Consider the following 26184-nt stretch of genomic DNA (forward strand, 5'->3'; position numbering starts at 1 on the left):
ACTTTGGACCTTCTTATTTACGATGAAACACAGAAATTGCAGCGGAATTAAATACAAAAGGTACAATGCCGACTTAAGTACAAGAAGACTGACTCTTCTTACTGACTATGTTTTGAACCATTCCTGTGACACTAGTTATAGATTCCGATGCTTCACTTCAGGTTTACTGTATCCCTTGGACCTTCTTCTTGACGATGAAACACAGAAATTGTATCGGAATTAAATACAAAAGGCACAATGCCGACTTAAGTGCAAGAAGACTGACTCTTCATACTGTCTATGTTTTGAACCAGTCCTGTGACACTAGTTCTAGATTTCGATGTTTCACTCCAGGTTTACTGTTTCCCTTGGACCTTCTTATTGACGATGAAACACAGAAATTGCATCGGAATTAAATACAAAAGGCACAATGCCGACTTATGTACAAGAAGACTGACTCTTATTACTGACTATGTTTTGAACCATTCCTCTGACACTAGTTATAGATTCCGAAGCTTCACTTCAGGTTTACTGTATCCCTCTGTCCCTCTTATTGGCGATGAAACACAGAAATTGCATCGGAATTAAATACAAAAGGCACATTCCGACTTAAGTACAAGATGACTGACTGTTCTTACTGTCTATGTTTCGAACCATTCATGTGACACTAGTTATGGATTCCGATGCTTCACTCCAGGTTTACTGTGTCCCTTGGACCTTCTTATTGACGATGAAACACAGAAATTGCATCGGAATTAAATAGAAAAGGCACAATGCCGACTTAAGGACAAGAAGACTGACTCTTCCTACTGTCTATGATTTGAAACATTCCTGTGACACTAGTTTTAGATTCCGATGCTTCACTTCAATTTTACTATATCCCTCTGTCATTCTCACAGACGATGAAACACAGAAATTGCATCGGTATTAACTACAAAAAGCGCAATGCCTGCTTAAGTACAAGAAGACTGACTCTTCTTACTGTCTATGTTTTTAACCATTCCTGTGACACTAGTTATAGATTCCGATGCTTCACTTCAGTTTTACTGTATCCCCCTGACCTTCTTATTGACGATGAAACACAGAAATTGCATCGGAATGAAATACAAAAGGCACAATGCCGACTCAAGTACTAGAAGACTGACTCTTCTTACTGTCTATGTTTTGAACCATTCCTGTGACACTAGTTATAGATTCCGATGCTTCACTTCACATTTACTGTATCCCCCTGACCGTCGTATTGACGATGAACACAGAAATTGCATCGGAATTAAATACAAAAGGCACAATGCCGACTTAAGTACAAGAAGACTGACTCTTCTTACTGACTATGATTTGAACCATTCCTGTGACACTAGTTATAGATTCCGATGCTTCACTTCAGGTTTACTGTATCCCTTGGACCTTCTTATTGCCGATGAAACACAGAAATTGTATCGGAATTAAATACAAAAGGCACAATGCCGACTTAAATACAAGAAGACTGACTCTTCTTACTGTCTATGTTTTGAACCATTCCTGTGACACTAGTTATAGATTCCGATGCCTCACTCCAGGTTTACTGTGTCCCTTGGACCTTCGTATTGACGATGACACACAGAAATTGCATCGGAATTAAATACAAAAGGCACAATGCCGACTTAAGTACAAGAAGTCTGACTCTTCTTACTGACTATGTTTTGAACCATTCCTGTGACACTAGTTATAGATTCCGATGCTTCACTTCAGGTTTACTGTATCCGTTTGACCTTCTTATTGACGACGAAACACAGAAATTCCATCGGAATTATATAGTAAAGGTACAATGCCGACTTATGTACAAGAAGACTGAGTCTTCCTACTGTCTATGTTTTGAACTTTTCCTGTGACATCAGTTATAGATTCCGATGCTTCACTTCAGGTTTACTGTATCCCTCTGACCTTCTAATTGACGATGAAACATAGAAATTGCATCGGAATTAAATACAAAAGGCACAATGCCGACTTAAGTACAAGAAGACTGACTCTTCCTACTGTCTATGATTTGAACCATTCCTGTGACACTAGTTTTAGATTCCGATGCTTCACTTGAGGTTTACTATATCCCTCTGACATTCTCATTGACGATGAAACACAGAAATTGCATCGGAATTAAATACAGAAAGCGCAATGCCTGCTTAAGTACAAGAAGACTGACTCTTCTTACTGTCTATGTTTTGAACCATTCCTGTGACACTAGTTATAGATTCTGTGGTGTCACCGTCAGACACCACACTTGCTAGGTGGTAGCTTAAATCGGCCGCGGTCCATTTAGTACATGTCGGACCCGCGTGTCGCCACTGTGTAATCGCAGACCTAGCGCCACCACCAAGGCAGGTCTCGTGATACGAGAGAGCACTCGCCCCAGTTGTACGAGAACCTAGCTACCGCCCAGTTGTACGAGAACCTAGCTACCGACCAGATGTACGAAGCCTTTCTCTCTCATTAGCCGAGAGACAGAATAGCCATCAGCTAAGTTAATGGCTACGAACTAGCAAGGCGCCGTTAGCCATACAGTGATTGTACTTAAAGTCTCCTGTGTATCGTCAAGATCGATGTACCTCAATGGTATTAAAGATAAGTATTAATACAGCTACGTACTTTTCTTAATAACATTAATTACGTAGCCTGTTCCAGTACTTCACGCCCGTCTGCTTTAGTCTAGCGTGCATTTTCAGCCATCTCAACTTCACGGTGTCGGCCCAGCTACCGACACAACATTGGCGACGAGATAAAGTTTTCTTTTTGATTGCTTACATTTAATTGTGTCATGGCTTCGCCACCTTGTCCAGATGTACTGTCCGAATTTTATCGCTTGCAGAATCAGCAGACGCAGGCGTTACTGGATGCCCTTGGACAGCTCGTCCAGGGTCAACGTACCATTCAAACCGATGCGGCCGCCGCCGCTTCTTCGCTACCGCTGCCACTACACGCTGTTGCACCTCCCTTTCGACCGTACGTGGCAGCCGATGAGACCTGGCACGAGTGGTCTCGCCAGTTCAACTTTCACCTCGCTGCCTACAGAATTCAAGGTAATGAGCGGCAGCCGTTTTTGCTTTCTTGTGTCGGTGTGTCCACATACCGTGTGATAGTGAAATTGTTTCCCCGACGCGACGTAGCAACTCTGTCCTACGAGGAAATTTTGTCTGCATTAGATGCCTATTTCAAAGAAACAGTTAATGTGGTTGCAAAACGTTATACGTTCTTTCGTACAAAACGTACGGCCGGTCAAACTAATAGGGAGTGGGTAGCAACATTGCAAGGACTTACTAGGGACTGTGCTTTTGAATGTGACTGTGGTCTTTCTTATTCAGATACAATGGTGCGTGATGCAATTGCACAGAACGTTTCTGATGTTCGCATACGGGAGCAAATTTTGAAACTAGTTAATCCCTCCCTTCAACAAGTGATAGACATATTGGATAGACAGGACACACTTGACTGTGCTCAGGAATCTTTTGAAACTTCGCCAGCCGTGTGTAACATTAACCGGCCCGCTGGACGCGCTGCGCGGCCCGGTCACCGGGCCTCGCGCACGTCCGCACAACTGCCATCGCACAAACAAACGCAGCTGCCGCCGCGCGCTAAGCCACGTGTGCCGCGCCAGCCCACAAATGTAGTGAAATCGTGCACGCGGTGTGCTACTAGACATTCGCGTGAACATTGCCCGTCCCGCCAAGCTATTTGCTTTTTCTGCAATAAGAAAGGACATGTTCAAAGTGTTTGCCAGACAAAGCTCAGATCAGACAATCACAATCATTCCAGGCCCTTTGCTTCGCGCCGGAATCGAACCAAGGACACTCAGGCTCGTGGACCTTCGCCTATGGACATTCATGTCGTTAATTCCACTTCGTCCAGTGACACTTTCACTAACAGTAACTGTGATCGTCCCACAAAAACTGTGCGTTGACGTCGCCGGAAATCACGTCAATTCGCAAGTGATTCTGTACCAGTGTCTGTTCCAATTGCACAAAACAGTCGCTCTTGTCGTCAGCAGAACAATAAACTTTTTGTGGACTTAGACTTTGAAGGCAAAGTGATACCATTCCAGCTCGATACCGGAGCTGCAGTTTCATTGCTCAATCATGACACGTACAAACAACTGGGCAAACCTCCGTTGCGTTCTGATAATGATCAGTCCAGAGTCGTGGTCCCACGTTCGTTACAGTCCTCTGTTTTACGGCTTCTTCACCAAGGACATTGGGGTATAGTGCGAACGAAACAACTTGCTCGTCAGCACTGTACTTGGTTCGGAATCGATGCTGCGATTACGAATATGTGTTCTTCTTGCATGGCGTGTGCCGAACAACAGTCCGCACCGCCGCGGAAAGTCTTTGCGTGGCCAAAAGCCACTTCCCCTTGGCAACGCTTGCACATTGATTTTGCTGGTCCATTCTGGAATGCTCGATGGTTGGTTCTGGTCGACGCCTTCAGTAATTTTCCTTTTGTTGTCCGGATGTCTTCCACGACGTCCTCCGCCACCATCCAAGCGTTGTCTGCTATCTTTTGCATTGAAGGTCTTCCGCAGACTATTGTTTCCGACAATGGCCCACAATTCATGTCCGCAGAATTTCAGTCATTCTGCCAGGCCAATGGTATTCAACATCTGACATCCGCGCCGTTTTCGCCTCAGTCCAACGGTGCCGCTGAACGATTGGTCCGGACTTTCAAGTCACAGATGTTGAAATTGAAAGCGTCGCATTCTCGGGAGGACGCATTGTTGCTCTTTTTGTCTTCGTATCGCTCTCAGCCCCGAGATGGTCGCTCGCCGGCTGAGTTGCTCCACGGTCGTCCTCATCGCACCTTGATGTCTTTGCTGCATCCGCCGCATCAGGTTCCTGTGCAGCGGCAGACTCCTGCTTTTGCTCCAGGCGACGTTGTATTTTATCGCAACTATCGCGGTTCACGGCGTTGGCTCGCAGGGCGCATTCTTCGTTGCCTCGGCCGCGCGATGTATTTGGTTTTGGGGGCCTCTGGTGAGGTGCGTCGGCATCTCAATCAGCTGCGCCTCTGTCGTCGCTCGGGTTCTGCCGCTCCCCGTCTGCTTTCAGCGACGGTGCCGTCCGGTCAGCGCCCTGGGGACCCATCTACTGGCTCGCCTCATCCCCAGGTGTTACCGACGATGCCTTCCATTTTGCCCCATGGCGACGCGCCGCCGCCGCCGCAGCAGCAGCAGCAGCCACCGCCGCCGCCGCTTGTTCTCCCGCCGGCGCCGCCCGCATTCGACGCTTCTTTGCAGCCGCCAAGCGCCTCCCAGGGTCACGCGCCGCCGATCGCTTCCCGTGACCAGCTGTCCTCCGCCATGTAACTCCCGCCCGCTCCGGACCACATGACGTCGTCGCGCGTCGGCTACCCCGACGCAATGGAGGTTGACCCTTCGGTCCCTCCTGTCTCTTTACGGGCGCATACACCGCATGTTGACGTGCACCCTGGACTAGTTTTTCAGGCGTTTCCTAGCTCCCCTCGGACCGAATGGCCGGGTGCGGGTGGCACAGCCTCGCCTGTTGTTAGGCTCCCCACCTCAACGCATACGTCAACATGTGGTCCTCCCCACGGCGGGCGGAAGCCTTATCACACGACCGTTCGCCGATTTGCGGGGGAGGAATGTGGTGTCACCGCCAGACACCACACTTGCTAGGTGGTAGCTTAAATCGGCCGCGGTCCATTTAGTACATGTCGGACCCGCGTGTCGCCACTGTGTAATCGCAGACCTAGCGCCACCACCAAGGCAGGTCTCGTGATACGAGAGAGCACTCGCCCCAGTTGTACGAGAACCTAGCTACCGCCCAGTTGTACCAGAACCTAGCTACCGACCATATGTACGAAGCCTTTCTCTCTCATTAGCCGAGAGACAGAATAGCCGTCAGCTAAGTTAATGGCTACGAACTAGCAAGGCGCCATTAGCCATACAGTGATTGTACTTAAAGTCTCCTGTGTATCGTCAAGATCGATGTACCTCAATGATATTAAAGATAAGTATTAATACAGCTACGTACTTTTCTTAATAACATTAATTACGTAGCCTGTTCCAGTACTTCACGCCCGTCTGCTTTAGTCTAGCGTGCATTTTCAGCCATCTCAACTTCACGGCGTCGGCCCAGCTACCGACACAACAGATTCCGATGCTTTACTTCAGATTTACTGTAGCCCCCTGACCGTCGTATTGACGATGAACACAGAAATTGTATCGGAATTAAATACAAAAGTCACAATGCCGGCTCAGGTACAAGAAGACTGGCTCTTCTTCCTATCTATGCTTTGAACCATGCCTGTGACACTAGTCATAGATTCAGATGCTTTACTTCAGGTTTACTGTATCCCTCTGACCTTCTTATTGACGATGAAACACAGAAATCGCATCGGAATTAAATACAAAAGGCAAAATGCCGACTTAAGTACAAGAAGACTGATTCTTCTTACTGACTATGTTTTGATTCATTCCTGTGACACTAGTTATAGATTCCGATGCGTCCCTCCAGGTGTACTGTATCCCTTTGACTTTCTCATTGACGATGAAACACAGAAATTGCATCGGAATTAAATACAAAAGGCTCAATGCCGACTTAAGTACAAGAAGACTGACTCTTCTTACTGACTATGCTTTGAACCATTCCTGTGACACTAGTTATAGATTCCGATTCTTCACTCCAGGTTTATTGTATCCCTTGGACCTTCTTGTTGACGATGAAACACAGAAATTGAATCGGAATTAAATACAAAAGGCACAATGCCGAGTTAAGTACAAGAAGACTGACTCTTCTTACTGACTATGTTTTGATTCATTCCTGTGACAGTAGTTATAGATTCCGATTATTCACTCCAGGTTTACTGTATCGCTTTGACCTACTTATTGACGATGAAACACCGAAATTGCATCGGAATTAAATACAAAAGGCACAATGCCGACTTAAGTACAAGAAGACTGACTCTTCTTACTGACTATGTTTTGAACCATTCCTGTGACACTAGTTATAGATTCCGATGCTTCACTCCCGGTTTACTGAATCCCTTGGACCTTCTTATTGACGATGAAACACAGATATTGCATCGGAATTAAATACAAAAGGCACAATGCCGACTTAAGTACAAGAAAACTGACTCTACCTACTGTCTATGTTTTGAACCTTTCCTGTGACACTAGTTATAGATTCCGATGCTTCACTTCAGGTTTACTGTATCCCTCTGACCTTTTTATTGACGATGAAACACAGAAATTGCATCGTAATTAAATACAAAAGGCACAATGCCGACTTAAGTACAAGAAGACTGACTCTTATTGCTGTCTATGTTTTGAACCATTACTGTGACACTAGTTATAGATTCCAATGCTTCACTCCAGGTTTACTGTATCCCTTGGACCTTCTTATTGACGATGAAACACAGAAATTGCATCGGAATTAAATAGAAAACGCACAATGCCGACTTAAGTACAAGAAGACTAACTCTTCCTACTGTCTATGTTTTGAACCATTCCTGTGACACTAGTTATAGATTCCGATGCTTCACTTCAGGTTTAATGTATCCCTTGGACCTTCTTGTTGTCGATGAAACACAGAAATTGCATCGGAATTAAATACAAAAGGCACAATGCCGACTTAAGTACAAGAGGACTGACTCTACCTACTGTCTATGTTTGAACCTTTCCTGTGACACTAGCTATAGATTCCGATGCTTCACTTCATGTTTACTGTATCCCTCTGACCTTCTTATTGACGATGAAACACAGAAATTGCATCGTAATTAAGTACAAAAAGCACAATGCCGACTTAAGTACAAGAAGACTGACTCTTATTACTGTCAATATTTTGAACAATTCCTGTGACACTAGTTATAGATTCCGATGCTTCACTCCAGGTTTACTGTATCCCCTGGACTTCTTATTGATGATGAAACACAGAAATTGCATCGGAACTAAATAGAAAACCACAATGCCGACTTAAGTACAAGAAGACTGACTCTTCCTACTGTCTATGTTTTGAACCATTCCTGTGACAATAGTTATAGATTCCGATGCTTCACTTCAGGTTTAATGTATCCCTTGGACCTTCTTGTTGACGATTAAACACAGAAATTGCATCGGAATTAAATACAAAAGGCAAAATGCCTACTTAAGTACAAGAACACTGACTCTTCTTACTGACTATGTTTTGAACCATTCCTGTGACAGTAGTTATTGATTCCGATGCTTCACTCGAGGTTTACTGTATCCCTTGGACCTCCTTTATGACGATGACACACAGAAATTGCATCGGAATTATATACAAAAGGCACAATGCCGACTTAAGTACAAGAAGACTGGCTCTTCTTACTGTCTATGCTTTGAACCATTCCAGTGACACTAGTTATAAATTCCGATGTTTCACTCCAGGTTTACTGCATCCCTTGGACCTTCTTATTGACGATGAAACACCGAAATTGCATCGGAATTAAATAGAAAAGGCACAATGCCGACTTAAGTACAAGAACACTGACTCTTCTTACTGACTATGTTTTGATACATTCCTGTGACACTAGTTATAGATTCCGATGCTTCACTTCAGGTTTACTGTATCCCTTGGACTTTCTTATTGACGATGAAGCACAGAAATTGCATCGGAATTAAATAGAAAAGGCACAATGCCGACTTAAGTACAAGGAGACTGACTCTGACTACTGTCTATGTTTTTAACCATTCCTGTGACACTAGTTATAGATTCCGATGCTTCACTACCGGTTTACTGTATCCCTCTGACCTTCTTATTGACGTTGAAACACAGAAATTGCATCGGAATTAAATAAAAAGGCGCAATGCCGACTTAAGTACAAGAAGACTGACTCTTATTACTGCCTATGTTTTGAACCATTCCTGTGACACTAGTTATAGATTCCGATGCTTCACTCCAGGCTTACTGTATCCCTAGGACCTTCTTATTGACGATGATACACAGATATTGCATCGGAATTAAATACAAAAGGCACAATGCCGACTTAAGAACAAGAAGACGGGCTCTTCTTACCGTCCATGTTTTGAACCTTTCCTGTGTGACCAGTTTTAGATTACGATGCTTCACTTCAGGTTTACTGTATCCCTTGGACCTTCTTATTAACGATGAAACATAGAAATTGCATCGGAATTAAATACTAAATGCACAATGCCGTCATAAGTACACGAAGACTGACTCTTCTTACTGTCTGTTATGAACCTACCCTGTGAGACGAGTTTTAGATTCCAGTGCTTCACCTCGGGCTTACTGTATCCCTTGGACCTTCTTATTGACGATGAAACAAAAAAATTGCATCGGAATTAAATACAAAGGGCTCAATGCCGACATAAGTACAAGAAGACAGACTCTTCTTACTGTCTATGCTTTGAACCATTCATGTGACACTAGTTATAGATTCCGATGCTTCACTCCAGATTTTCTGTATCCCTTGGACCTTCGCATTGACGATGAAACACAGAAAGTGCATCGGAATTCAATACAAAAGGCACAAAGCCGCCTTAAGTACAAGAAGACTGACTCTTCTTACTGACTATGTTTGAACCATTCCTGTGACACTAGTTATAGATTCCGATGCTTCACTTCAGATTCACTGTATCCCTCTGACGTTCTTATTGACGATGAAACACAGAAATTGCGTCGGAATTAAATACAAAAGGCACAATGCCGACTTAAGTACAAGAAGACTGACTCTTCTTATTGTCTATGTTTTGCACCATTCCTGTGGCACTTGTTATAGATTGCGATGCTTCACTTCAGGCTTACTGTATCCCTTGGACCTTCTTGTTGACGATGAAACACAGAAATTGCATTGGAATTAAATACAAAAGGCACAATATCGACTTAAGTACAAGAAGATTGACTCTTCTTACTGTCTATGTTTTGAACCATTCCTGTGACACTAGTTATAGATTCCGATGCTTCGCTCCAGGTTTACTGTATCCCTTGGACCTTCTAATTGACGATGAAACACAGAATTTGCATAGGAATTAAATAGAAAAGGCACAATGCAGAATTAAGTACAAGAAGACTGACTCTTCTTACTGTCTATGATTTGAACCATTCCTGTGACACTAGAAATAGATTGCGATGATTCACTCTAGGTTTACTGTATCCCTTGAACGTTCTTATTGACGATGAAACACAGGAATTGCATCGGAATTAAATATAAAAGGCACAATGCCCACTTAAGTACAAGAAGACTGACTCATCTTACTGTCTATGTTTTGAACCATTCTTGTGACACTAGTTACAGATTCCGATGCTTCTCTGCAGGTTTACTGTCTCCCTTGGACCTTCTTATTGACGATGAAACACAGAAATTGCATCGCAATTAAATACAAAAGGCACAATGCCGACCTAAGTACAAGAAGACTGATTCTTCCTACTATCTATGTTTTGTACCATTCCTGTGACACTAGTTACAGATTCCGATGCTTCACTTCAGGTTTACTGTATCCCTCTGACCTTCTTATTGACGATGAAACACAGAAATTGCAACGGAATTAAATACAAAGGGACAATGCCGACTTAAGTACAAGAAGACTGCCTCTTCTTACTGACTATGTTTTGAACCATTCCTGTAACACTAGTTATAGATTCCGTTGCTTCACTTCAGGTTCACTGTATCCCTCTGACCTTCTTATTGACGATGAAACACAGAAATTGCATCGGAATTAAATCCAAAAGGCACAGTGCCGAATTAAGTACAAGAAGAGTGATTCTTCTGACTGTCTATGATTTGAACCATTCCTGTGACACTAGTTATAGATTCCGATGCTTCACTCCAGGTTTACTGTATCCCTAAGACCTTCTTATTTACGATGAAACACAGAAATTGCATCGGAATTTAATACAAAAGGCACAATGCCGACTTAAGTACAAGAACACTGACTCTTTTACCTGACTATGTTTTGAACCATTCATGTGACACTAGTTATAGATTCCGAAGCTTCACTTCAGATTTACTGTTTCCCTCTGACCTTCCTATTGACGATGAAACACAGAAATTGATTTGGAATTAAATACTAAAGGCACAATGACGAATTAAGTACAAGAAGATTGACTCTTCTTACTGTCGATGATTTGAACCATTCCTGTGACACTAGTTATAGATTCCGATGCTTCACTCCAGGTTTACTGTATCCGTTGGACCTTCTTATTGACGATGAAACACAGAAATTGCATCGAAAATAAATAAAAAAGGCACAATGCCGGCTTAAGTACAAGAAGACTGGCTCTTCTTTCCGTCTATGTGTTGAACCATCATTGTGACACTAGTTATAGATTCCGATGCTTCACTTCAGATTTACTGGATCCCTCTGATCTTCTTATTGACGATGAAACACAGAAATTGCGTCGGAATTAAATACAAAAGGCACAATGCCGAATTAAGTACAAGAAGACTGACTCTTTTTACTGTCTATGTTTTGAACCATTCCTGTGACACTAGTAATAGATTCCGATTCTTCACTCTAGGTTTACTGTATCCCTTGGACCTTCTTATTGACGATGAAACACAGAAATTGCATCGGAATTAAATTAAAAGGCACAATGCCGAATTATGTACAACAAGACTGACTCTGCCTACTGTCTATGTTTTGAACCATTCCTGTGACACTAGTTATAGATGCCGATGCTTCACTTGAGGTTTACTGTATCCCTCTGACCTTCTTATTGACGATGAAACAGAGAAATTGCATCGGAATTAAATACAAAAGGCACAATGCCGAATTAAGTACAAGAAGACTGACTGTTCTTACTGACTATGTTTTTAACCATTCCTGTGACACTAGTTATAGATTCCGATGCTTTACTTCAGGTTTACTGTATACCTTGGACCTTCTTATTGACGATGAAACACAGAAATTGCATCGGAATTAAATACGAAAGGCACAATGCCGTCTTAAGTACAAGAATACTGACTCTTCTTACTGTCTATGTTTTGAACCAACCCTGTGACACTAGTTATAGATTCTGATGCTTCACTCCAGGTTTACTGTATCCCTTGGACCTTCTAATTGACGATGAAACACAGAAATTGCATCGGAATTAAATACAAAAGGCACAATGCCCACTTAAGTACAAGAAGACTGACTCTTCTTACTGACTATGTTTGAACCATTCCTGTGACACTAGTTATAGATTCCGATGCTTCACTTGAGGTTTACTGTATCCCTCTGACCTTCTTATTGACGATGAAACACATAAATTGCATCGGAATTAAATACAAAAGGCACAATGCCGAATTAAGTACAAGAAGACTGACTCTTATTACTGTCTATGCTTTGAACCATTCCTGTGACACTAGTTTTCGATTCCGATGCTTCACTTCAGGTTTACTGTATCCCTTGGACGGACTTATTGACGATGACACACAGCAATAATTAAATAGAGAAGGTACAATGCCGACTTAAGTACAAGAAGACTGACTCTTCCTACTTTCTATGTTTTGTACCATTCCTGTGACACTAGTTATAGATTCCGATGTTTCACTTCAGGTTTACTGTATCCCTCTGACCTTCTTACTGATGATGAAACACAGAAATTGCAACGGCATTAAATACAAAGGGACAATGCCGACTTAAGTACAAGAAGACTGACTCTTCTTCTGTCCATGTTTTGAACCATTCCTGTGACACTAGTTATAGATTTCGATGCTTCACTTCAGGTTTACTGTATCCCTTGGACCTTCTTATTGACGATGAAACACAGAAATTGCATCGGATTTAAATACAAAAGGCACAATGCCGACATAAGTACAAGAAGACTGCCTCTTCTTTTTGACTATGTTTTAAACCATTCCTGTGACACTAGTTATAGATTCCGATGCTTCACTTCAGGGTTACTGTATCCCTCTGACCTTCTTATTGACGATGAAACACAGAAATTGCATCGGAATTAAATCCAAAAGGCACAGTGCCGAATTAAGTACAAGAAGACTGATTCTTCTTACTGTCTAAGATTTGAACCATTCCTGTGACACTAGTTATAGATTTCGATGCTTCACTTCAGGTTTACTGTATCCCTTGGAACTTCTTATTTACGATGAAACACAGAAATTGCTTCGAAATTTAATACAAAAGGCAGAATGGCGACTTATGTACAAGAAGACTGACTCTTCTTACTGTCTATGTTTTGAACCATTCCTGTCTCACTCGTTTTAGATTCCGATGCTTCCCTTCAGGTTTACTGTATCCCTCTGACCTTCTTATTGACGATGAAACACAGATATTGCATCGGAATTAAATACAAAAGGCACAATGCCGACTTAAGTACAAGAAGACTGACTGTTCTTACTGACTATGTTTTTAACTATTCCTGTGACACTAGTTATAGATTCCGATGCTTCACTTCAGGTTTACTGTATACCTTGGACCTTCTAATTGACGATGAAATACAGAAATTGCATCGGAATTAAATACAAAAGGCACAATGCCGACTTAAGTACAAGATGAGTGACTGTTCTTATTGTCTATGTTTTAACCATTCCTGTGACACTAGTTATGGATTCCGATGCTTCACTCCAGGTTTACTGTGTCCCTTGGACCTTCTTATTGACGATGAAACACGGAAATTGCATCGGAATTAAATAGAAAAGGCACAATGCCGACTTAAGAACAAGAAGACTGACTCTTCCTACTGTCTATGATTTGAACCATTCCTGTGACACTAGTGTTAGATTCCGATGCTTCACTTCAGGTTTAATATATCCCTCTGACATTCTCATTGACGATGAAACACAGAAATTGCATCGGAATTAAATACAAAAAGCGCAATGCCTGCTTAAGTACAAGAAGACTGACTCTTCTTACTGTCTATGTTTTTACCATTCCTGTGACACTAGTTATAGATTCCGATGCTTCACTTCAGTTTTACTGTATCCCCCTGACCTTCTTATTGACGATGAAACACAGAAATTGCATCGGAATTAAATACAAAAGGCACAATGCCGATTCAAGTACAAGAAGACTGGCTCTTCTTCCTGTCTATGCTTTGAACCATTGCTGTGACACTAGTTATAGAATCAGATGCTTCACTTCAGGTTTACTGTATCCCTCTGACCTTCTTATTGACGATGAAACACAGAAATCGCAACGGAATTAAATACAAAAGGCACAATGCCGACTTAAGTACAAGAATACTGACTCTTCTTACCGTCTATATTTTAACCATCGCTGAGACACTAGTTATAGATTCCGATGCTTCAATCCAGGTTTACTGTATCCCTTGGACCTTCTTATTGACGATGAAACATAGAAATTGCATCGCAATTACATAGAAAAGGCACAATGCCGACTGAAGTACAAGAAGACTGACTCTTCCTACTGTCTATGAATTGAACCATTCCTGTGACACTAGTTATAGATACCGATGCTTCACTCCAGGTTTACTGTATACCTTGGACCTTCTTATTTACGATGAAACACAGAAATTGCATCGGAATTAAATACAAAATGTACAATGCCGACTTATGTACAAGAAGACTGACTCTTCTTACTGACTATGATTTGAACCATTCCTGTGACACTAGTTATAGATTCCGATGCTTCACTTCAGGTTTACTGTATCCCTTGGACCTTCTTCTTGACGATGAAACACAGAAATTGTATCGGAATTAAATACAAAAGGCACAATGCCGACTTAAGTGCAAGAAGACTGACTCTTATTACTGACTATGTTTTGAACCATTCCTCTGACACTAGTTATAGATTCCGAAGCTTCACTTCAAGTTTACTGTATCCCTCTGTCCCGCTTATTGGCGATGAAACACAGAAATTGCATCGGAAATAAATACAAAAGGCACATTCCGACTTAAGTACAAGATGACTGACTGTTCTTACTGTCTATGTTTCGAACCATTCCTGTGACACTATTTATGGATTCCGATGCTTCACTCCAGGTTTACTGTGTCCCTTGGACCTTCTTATTGATAATGAAACACGGAAATTGCATCGGAATTAAATAGATAAGGCACAATGCCGACTTAACGACAAGAAAACTGACTCTTCCTACTGTCTATGATTTGAACCATTCCTGTGACACTAGTTTTAGATTCCGATGCTTCACTTCAAGTTTACTATATCCCTCTGACATTCTCATTGACGATTAAACACAGAAATTGCATCGGTATTAACTACAAAAAGCGCAATGCCGACTTAAGTACAAGAAGACTGACTCTGCTTACTGTCTATGTTTGAACCATTCCTGTGACACTAGTTATAGATTCCGATGCCTCACTCCAGGTTTACTGTGTCCCTTGGACCTTCTTATTGACGATGACACACAGAAATTGCATCGGAATTAAATACAAAAGGCACAATGCCGACTTAAGTACAAGAAGACTGACTCTGCTTACTGTCTATGTTTGAACCATTCCTGTGACACTAGTTATAGATTCCGATGCCTCACTCCAGGTTTACTGTGTCCCTTGGACCTTCTTATTGACGATGACACACAGAAATTGCATCGGAATTAAATACAAAAGGCACAATGCCGACTTAAGTACAAGAAGTCTGACTCTTCTTACTGACTATGTTTTGAACCATTCCTGCGACACTAGTTATAGATTCCGATGCTTCACTTCAGGTTTACTGTATCCTTCTGACCTTCTTATTGACGATGAAACACAGAAATTGCATCGTAATTAAATACAAAAGGCACAATGCCGATTTAAGTACAAGAAGACTGACTCTTATTAATGTCTATGTCTTGAACCTTTCCTGTGACACTAGTTATAGATTCCGATGCTTCACTACAGGTTTACTGTATCCCTCTGTCCTTCTAATTGACGATGAAACATAGAAATTGCATCGGAATTAAATACAAAAGGCACAATGCCGACTTAAGGACAAGAAGACTGACTCTTCCTACTGTCTATGTTTTGAACCATTCCTGTGACACTAGTTATAGATTCCGATGCTTCACTACAGGAATACTGTATCCCTTGGACCTTCTTATTGACGATGAAACACAGAAATTGCTTCGGAATTATATAGAAAAGGCACAATGCCGACTGAAGTACAAGAAGACTGACTCTTCCTACTGTCTATGTATTGAACCATTCCTGTGACACTATTTAGCGATACCGATGCTTCACTCCAGGTTTACTGTATACCTTGGCCCCTCTTATTTACGATGAAACACAGAAATTGCATCGGAATTAAATACAAAAGGTACAATGCCGACTAAAGTACAAGAAGACTGACTCTTCTTACTGACTATGATTTGAACCATTCCTGTGACACTAGTTATAGATTCCGATGCTTCACTTCAGGTTTACTGCATCCCTTGGACCTTCTTATTGACGATGAAACACAGAAATTGTATCGGAATTAAATACATAAGGCACAATGGCGACTTAAGTGCAAGAAGACTGACTCTTCATACTGTCTATGTTTTGAACCATTCCAGTGACACTAGTTATATATTCCGATGCTTCACTCCAGGTTTACTGTATCCCTTGGACCTTCTTATTGACGATGAAACACAGAAATTGTATCTGGATTAAATACAAAAGGCACAATGCCGACTTATTTACAAGAAGACTGACTCTTATTACTGACTATGCTTTGAACCATTCCTCTGACACTAGTTATAGATTCCGATGCTTCACTTCAGGTTTACTGTATCCCTCTGACCCTCTTATTGGCGATGAAACACAGAAATTGCATCGGAATTAAATACAAAAGTCACATTCCGACTTAAGTACAAGATGACTGACTGTTCTTACTGTCTATGTTTTGAACCATTCCTGTGACACTACTTATGGATTCCGGTGCTTCACTCCAGGTTTACTGTGTCCCTTGGACCTTCTTATTGACGATGAAACACGGAAATTGCATCGGAATTAAATAGAAAAGGCACAATGCCGACTTAATGACAAGAAGACTGACTCTTCCTACTGTCTATGATTTGAACCATTCCTGTGACACTAGTTTTAGATTCCGATGCTTCACTTCAGGTTTACTATATCCCCCTGACATTCTCATTGACGATGAAACACAGAAATTGCATCGGAATTAAATACAAAAAGCGCAATGCCTGCTTAAGTACAAGAAGACTGACTCTTCTTACTGTCTATGTTTTTAAATTTCCTGTGACACTAGTTATAGATTCCGATGCTTCACTTCAGTTTTACTGTATCCCCCTGACCTTCTTATTGACGATGAAACACAGAAATTGCATCGGAATTAAATACAAAAGGCACAATGCCGACTCAAGTACTAGAAGACTGACTCTTGTTACTGTCTATGTTTGAACCTTTCCTGTGACACTAGTTATAGATTCCGATGCTTCACTTCAGGTTTACTGTATCCCTCTGACCTTCTAATTGACGATGAAACATAGAAATTGCATCGGTATTAAATACAAAAGGCACAATGCCGACTTAAGTACAAGAAGACTGACTCTTCCTACTGTCTATGTTTTGAACCATTCCTGTGACACTAGTTATAGATTCCGATGCTTCACTCCAGGAATACTGTATCCCTTGGACCTTCTTATTGACGATGAAACACAGAAATTGCATCGGAATTAAATACAAAATCCACATTCCGACTTAAGTACAAGATGAGTGACTGTTCTTACTGTCTATGTTATAACCATTCCTGTGACACTAGTTATGGATTCCGATGCTTCACTCCAGGTTTACTGTGTCCCTTGGACCTTCTTATTGACGATGAAACACGGAAATTGCATCGGAATTAAATAGAAAAGGCACAATGCCGACTTAAGAACAAGAAGACTGACTCTTCCTACTGTCTATGATTTGAACCATTCCTGTGACACTAGTGTTAGATTCCGATGCTTCACTTCAGGTTTACTATATCCCTCTGACATTCTCATTGACGATGAAACACAGAAATTGCATCGGAATTAAATACAAAAAGCGCAATGCCTGCTTAAGTAAAGGAGGCTGACTCTTCTTACTGTCTATGTTTTTACCATTCCTGTGACACTAGTTATAGATTCCGATGCTTCACTTCAGTTTTACTGTATCCCCCTGCCCTTCTTATTGACGATGAAACACAGAAATTGCATCGGAATTAAATACAAAAGGCACAATGCCGACTCAAGTACTAGAAGACTGACTCTTCTTATTGTCTATGTTTTGAACCATTCCTGTGACACTAGTTATAGATTCCGATGCTTCACTTCAGATTTACTGTATCCACCTGACCGTCGTATTGACGATGAACACAGAAATTGCATCGGAATTAAATACAAAAGACACAATACCGATTCAAGTACAAGAAGACTGGCTCTTCTTCCTGTCTATGCTTTGAACCATTGCTGTGACACTAGTTATAGAATCAGATGCTTCGCTTCGGGTTTACTGTATCCCTCTGACCTTCTTATTGACGATGAAACACAGAAATCGCATCGGAATTAAATACAAAAGGCACAATGCCGGCTTAAGTACAAGAAGACTGGCTCTTCTTTCTGTCTATGTGTTGAACCATCATTGTGACACTAGTTATAGATTCCGATGCTTCACTTCAGTTTTACTGTATCCCTCTGATTTTCTTATTGACGATGAAACACAGAAATTGCGTCGGAATTAAATACAAAAGGCCCAATGCCGAATTAAGTACAAGAAGACTGACTCTTCTTACAGTCTATGTTTTGAACCATTCAACCATTCCTGTGACACTAGTAATAGATTCCGATTCTTCACTCTAGGTTTACTGTATCCCTTGGACCTTCTTATTGACGATGAAACACAAAAATTGCATCGGAATTAAATACAAAAGGCACAATGCCGACTTAAGTACAAGAAGACTGACTGTTCTTACTGACTATGTTTTTAACCATTCCTGTGACACTAGTTATAGATTCCGATGCTTCACTTCAGGTTTACTGTATACCTTGGACCTTCTTATTGACGATGAAACACAGAAATTGCATCGGAATTAAATACGAAAGGCACAATGCGGAATTAAGTACAAGAAGACTGACTCTTCTTACTGTCTATGCTTTGAACCATTCGTGTGACACTAGTTTTAGATTCCGATGCTTCACTTCAGGTTTACTGTATCTCTTGGACCTTCTTCTTGACGATGAAACACAGAAATTGTATCGGAATTAAATACAAAAGGCACAATGCCGACTTAAGTGCAAGAAGACTGACTCTTATTACTGACTATGTTTTGAACCATTCCTCTGACACTAGTTATAGATTCCGAAGCTTCACTTCAGGTTTACTGTATCCCTCCGTCCCTCTTATTGGCGATGAAACACAGAAATTGCATCGGAAATAAATACAAAAGGCACATTCCGACTTAAGTACAAGATGACTGATTGTTCTTACTGTCTATGTTTCGAACCATTCCTGTGACACTAGTTTTGGATTCCGATGCTTCACTCCAGGTTTACTGTGTCCCTTGGACCTTCTTATTAACGATGAAACACGGAAATTGCATCGGAATTAAATAGAAAAGGCACAATACCGACTTGAGGACAAGAAGACTGACTCTTCCTACTGTCTGTGATTTGAACCATTCCTGTGACACTAGCTTTAGATTCCGATGCTTCACTTCAAGTTTACTATATCCTTCTGACATTCTCATTGTTGATGAAACACAGAAATTGCATCGGTATTAACTACAAAAAGCGCAATGCCTGCTTAAGTACGAGAAGACTGACTCTTCTTACTGTCTATGTTTTTAACCATTCCTGTGACACTAGTTATAGATTCCGATGCTTCACTTCAGTTTTACTGTATCCCCCTGACCTTCTTATTGACGATGAAACACAGAAATTGCATCGGAATTAAATACAGAAGGCACAATGCCGACTGAAGTACTAGAAGACGGACTCTTCTTACTGTCTTTGTTTTGAACCATTCCTGTGACACTAGTTATAGATTCCGATGCTTCACTTCAGATTTACTGTATCCCCCTGACCGTCGTATTGACGATGAACACAGAAATTGCATCTGAATTAAATACAAAAGGCACAATGCCGACTTAAGTACAAGAAGATTGACTCTTCTTACTGACTATGATTTGAACCATTCCTGTGACACTAGTTATAGATTCCGATGCTTCACTTCAGGTTTACTGTATCCGTTGGACCTTGTTATTGACGATGAAACACAGAAACTGCATCGGAATTATATAGAAAAGGTACAATGCCGACTTATGTACAAGAAGACTGACTCTTCCTACTGTCTATGTTTTGAACCTTTCCTGTGACACTAGTTATAGATTCCGATGCTTCACTTCAGGTTTACTGGATCCCTCTGTCCTTCTAATTTACGATGAAACATAGAAATTGTATCGGAATTAAATACAAAAGGCACAATGCCGACTTAAGTACAAGAAGACTGACTCTTCCTACTGTCTATATTTTGAACCATTTCTGTGACACTAGTTATAGATTCCGATGCTTCACTACAGGAATACTGTATCCCTTGGACCTTCTTATTGACGATGAAACACAGAAATTGCATCGGAATTGAATAGAAAAGGCACAATGCCGACTTAAGTACAAGAAGAATAACTCTTCCTACTGTCTATGCTTTGAACCATTCCTGTGACACTAGTTATGGATTCCGATGCTTCACTCCAGGTTTACTGTGTCCCTTGGACTTTCTTATTGACGATGAAACACGGAAATTGCATCGGAATTAAATAGAAAAGGCACAATGCCGACTTAAGAACAAGAAGACTGACTCTTCCTACTGTCTATGATTTGAACCATTCCTGTGACACTAGTTTTAGATTCCGATGCTTCACTTCAGGTTTACTATATCCCTCTGACATTCTCATTGACGATGAAACACAGAAATTGCATCGGAATTAAATACAAAAAGCGCAATGCCTGCTTAAGTATAAGAAGACTGACTCTTCTTACTGTCTATGTTTTGAACCATTCCTGTGACACTAGTTATAGATTCCGATGCTTTACTTCAGATTTACTGTATCCCCCTGACCGTCGTATTGACGATGAACACAGAAATTGCATCGGAATTAAATACAAAGGGCACAATGCCGGCTCAAGTACAAGAAGACTCGCTCTTCTTCCTGTCTATGCTTTGAACCATTCCTGTGACACTAGTTATAGATTCAGATGCTTCACTTCAGGTTTACTGTATCCCTCTGACCTTCTTATTGACGATGAAACACAGAAATCGCATCGGAATTAAATACAAAAGGCAAAATGCCGACTTAAGTACAAGAAGACTGATTCTTCTTACTGACTATGTTTTGATTCATTCCTGTGACACTAGTTATAGATTCCGATGCGTCCCTCCAGGTTTACTGTATCCCTTTGACTTTCTCATTGACGATGAAACACAGAAATTGCATCGGAATTAAATACAAAAGGCACAATGCCGACTTAAGTACAAGAAGACTGACTCTTCTTACTGACTATGTTTTGAACCATTACTGTGACACTAGTTATAGATTCTGACGCTTCACTCCCGGTTTACTGAATCCCTTGGACCTACTTATTGACGATGAAACACAGATATTGCATCGGAATTAGATACAAAAGGCACAATGCCGACTTATGTACAAGAAGACTGACTCTTCTTACTGACTATGTTTTGAACCATTCCTGTGACACTAGTTATAGATTCCGATGCTTCACTCCAGGTTTACTGTATCCCTTGGACCTCCTTATTGACGATGAAGCACAGAAATTGCATCGGAATTAAATACAAAAGCCACAATGCCGACTTAAGTACAAGAAGACTGATTCTTCTTACTGTCTATGCTTTGAACCATTCCAGTGACACTAGTTATAAATTCCGATGCTTCACTCTAGGTTTACTGTATCCCTTGGACCTTCTTATTGACGATGAAACACAGAAACTGCATCGGAATTAAATAGAAAAGGCACAATGCCGACTTAAGTACAAGAAGACAGACTCTTCTTACTGACTATGTTTTGAAACTTTCCTGTGACACTAAATATAGATTCCGATGCTTCACTTCAGGTTTACTGTATCCCTTGGACCTTCTTATTAACGATGAAACACAGAAATTGCATCGGAATTTAATACTAAATGCACAATGCGCTCATAAGTACACGAAGACTGACTCTTCTTACTGTTTGTTATGAACCTACCCTGTGATACCAGTTTTAGATTCCAGTGCTTCACCTCAGGTTTACTGTATCCCTTGGACCTTCTTATTGACGATGAAACAAAAAAATTGCATCGGAATTAAATACAAAAGGCACAATGCCGACTTAAGTACAAGAAGACTGACTCTTCTTACTGACTATGTTTTGAACCATTCCTGTGACACTAGTTATAGATTCCGATGCTTCACTCCAGGTTTACTGTATCCCTTGGACCTTCTTGTTGACGATGAAACACAGAAATTGCATCGGAATTAAATACAAAGGCACAATGCCGAGTTAAGTACAAGAAGACAAACTCTTCTTACTGACTATGTTTTGATTCATTCCTGTGCCACTAGTTATAGATTCCGATGCTTCACTCCAGGTTTACGGTATCGCTTTGACCTACTTATTGACGATGAAACACAGAAATTGCATCGGAATTAAATACAAAAGGCACAATGCCGACTTAAGTACAAGAAGACTGACTCTTCTTACTGACTATGTTTTGAACCATTAATGTGACACTAGTTATAGATTCCGATGCTTCACTCCCGGTTTACTGAATCCCTTGGACCTTCTTATTGACGATGAAACACAGAAATTGCATCGGAATTAAACACAAAAGGCACAATGCCGACTTAAGTACAAGGAGACTGACTCTACCTACTGTCTATGTTTTGAACCTTTCCTGTGACACTAGTTATAGATTCCGATGCTTCACTTCAGGTTTACTGTATCCCTCTGACCTTCTTATTGACGATGAAACACAGAAATTGCATCGTAATTAAATACAAAAGGCACAATGCCGACTTAAGTACAAGAAGACTGACTCTTATTAATGTCAATGTCTTGAACCATTCCTGTGACACTAGTTATAGATTCCGATGCTTCACTCCAGGTTTACTGTATCCCTTGGACCTTCTTATTGACGATGAAACACAGAAATTGCATCGGAATTAAATAGAAAACGCACAATGCCGACTTAAGAACAAGAAGACGGGCTCTTCTTACCGTCTATGTTTTGAACCTTTCCTGTGTGACCAGTTTTAGATTATGATGCTTCACTTCAGGTTTACTGTATCCCTTGGACCTTCTTATTAACGATGAAACATAGAAATTGTATCGGAATTAAATACTAAATGCACAATGCCATCATAAGTACACGAAGACTGACTCTTCTTACTGTCTGTTATGAACCTACCCTGTGAGACGAGTTTTAGATTCCAGTGCTTCACCTCGGGCTTACTGTATCCCTTGGACCTTCTTATTGACGATGAAACAAAAAAATTGCATCGGAATTAAATACAAAGGGCTCAATGCCGACATAAGTACAAGAAGACAGACTCTTCATACTGTCTATGTTTTGAACCATTCATGTGAAACTAGTTATAGATTCCGATGCTTCACTACAGGTTTTCTGTATCCTTTGGACCTTAGCATTGACGATGAAACACAGAAATTGCATCGGTATTCAATACAAAAGGCACAAAGCCGCCTTAAGTACAAGAAGACTGACTCTTCTTACTGACTATGTTTGAACCATTCCTGTGACACTAGTTATAGATTCCGATGCTTCACTTCAGATTTACTGTATCCCGCTGACGTTCTTATTGACGATGAAACACAGAAATTGCGTCGGAACTAAATACAAAAGTCACAATGCCGACTTAAGTACAAGAAGACTGACTCTTCTTACTGTCTATGATTTGAACCATTCCTGTGACACTAGAAATAGATTCCGATGCCTCACTCAAGGTTTACTGTATCCCTTGGACGTTCTTATTGACGATGAAACACAGGAATTGCGTCGGAATTAAATATAAAGGGCACAATGCCAAATTAAGTACAAGAAGAGTGATTCTTCTGACTGTCTATGATTTGAACCACTCCTGTGACACTAGTTATAGATTCCGATGCTTCACTCCAGGTTTACTGTATCCCTTGAGACCTTCTTATTTACTATGAAACACAGAAATAGCATTACAATTTATTACAAAAGGCACAATGCCGACTTAAGTACAAGGAGACTGACTCTTCATACTGTCTATGTTTTGAACCATTCATGTGAAACTAGTTATAGATTCCGATGCTTCACTCCAGGTTTTCTGTATCCTTTGGACCTTAGCATTGACGATGAAACACAGAAATTGCATCGGTATTCAATACAAAAGGCACAAAGCCGCCTTAAGTACAAGAAGACTGACTCTTCTTACTGACTATGTTTGAACCATTCCTGTGACACTAGTTACAGATTCCGATGCTTCACTTCAGGTCTACTGTATCCCTTGGACTTTCTTATTTACGATGAAACACAGAAATAGCATTTGAATTTAATACAAAAGGCACAATGCCGACTTAAGTACAAGGAGACTGACTCTTCTTACTGTCTATGTTTGAACCATTCCTGTGACACTACTTATAGATTCCGATGCTTCACCTCAGGTTTACTGTATCCCTCAGACCTTCTTATTGACGATGAAACACAGAAATTGTATCGGAATAAAATACAAAAGGCACAATGCCGACTTAAGTACAATTAGACTGAGTCTTCCTACTGTCTATGTTTTGAACCATTCCAGTGACACTAGTTATAGATTCCGATGCTTCACTTCAGGTTTACTGTATCCCTCTGACCGTCTTATTCACGATGAAACACAGAAATTGCATCGGAATTAAATCCAAAAGGCACAGTGCCAAATTAAGTACAAGAAGAGTGATTCTTCTGACTGTCTATGATTTGAACCACTCCTGTGACACTAGTTATAGATTCCGATGCTTCACTCCAGGTTTACTGTATCCCTTGAGACCTTCTTATTTACGATGAAACACAGAAATAGCATTACAATTTATTACAAAAGGCACAATGCCGACTTAAGTACAAGGAGACTGACTCTTCATACTGTCTATGTTTTGAACCATTCCTGTGACACTAGTTATAGATTCCGATGCTTCACTCCAGGTTTACTGTATCCCTTGGACCTTCTTATTGACGAAGAAACACAGAAATTGCATCGGAATTAAATACAAAAGGCACAATGCCCACTTAAGTACAAGAAGACTGACTCTTCTTACTGACTATGTTTTGAACCATTCCTGTGACACTAGTTATAGATTCCGATGCTTCACTTCAGGTTTACTGTATCCCTCTGACCTTCTTATTGACGCGAAACACAGAAATTGCAACGGAATTAAATACAAAGGGACAATGCCGACTTAAGTAAAAGAAGACTGCCTCTTCTTACTGACTATGTTTTGAACCATTCCTGTGACACTAGTTATAGATTCCGTTGCTTCACTTCAGGTTTAATGTATCCCTCTGACCTTATTATTGACGATGAAACACAGAAATTGCATCGGAATTAAATCCAAAAGGCACAGTGCCGAATTAAGTACAAGAAGAGTGATTCTTCGGACTGTCTATGATTTGAACCATTCCTGTGACACTAGTTATAGATTCCGATGCTTCACTCCAGGTTTACTGTATCCCTTGGACCTTGATATTGACGAAGAAACACAGAAATTGCATCGAAATGAAATACAAATGGCACAATGCCGACTTAAGTACAAGAAGACTGACTCTTCTTACTGACAATGTTTTGAACCATTCATGTGACACTAGTTATAGATTCCGGTGCTTCACTTCAGGTTTACTGTATCCCTAAGACCTTCTTATTTACGATGAAACACAAAAATTGCATCGCAATTTAATACAAAAGGCACAATGCCGACTTAAGTACAAGGAGACTGATTCTTGTTAGTGTCTATGTTTGAACCACTCCTGTGACACTACTTATAGATTCCGATGCTTCACCTCAGGTTAACTGTATCCCTCAGACCTTCTTATTGACGATGAAACACAGAAATTGTATCGGAATAAAATACAAAAGGCACAATGCCGACTTAAGTACAATTTGACTGACACTTCCTACTGTCTTTGTTTTGAGCCATTCCAGTGACACTATTTATAGATTCCGATGCTTCACTTCAGGTTTACTGTATCCCTCTGACCGTCTTATTGACGATGAATCACAGAAATTGCATCGGACTTAAATGCAAAAGGCACAATGCGGACTTAAGTACAAGAAGACTGACTCTTCCTACTGTCTATGTTTTGAACCGTTCGTGT

Source organism: Schistocerca serialis, unplaced genomic scaffold (genome assembly GCF_023864345.2).
Source record: "Schistocerca serialis cubense isolate TAMUIC-IGC-003099 unplaced genomic scaffold, iqSchSeri2.2 HiC_scaffold_1393, whole genome shotgun sequence".
Classification (NCBI taxonomy): Eukaryota; Metazoa; Arthropoda; class Insecta; order Orthoptera; family Acrididae; genus Schistocerca; species Schistocerca serialis.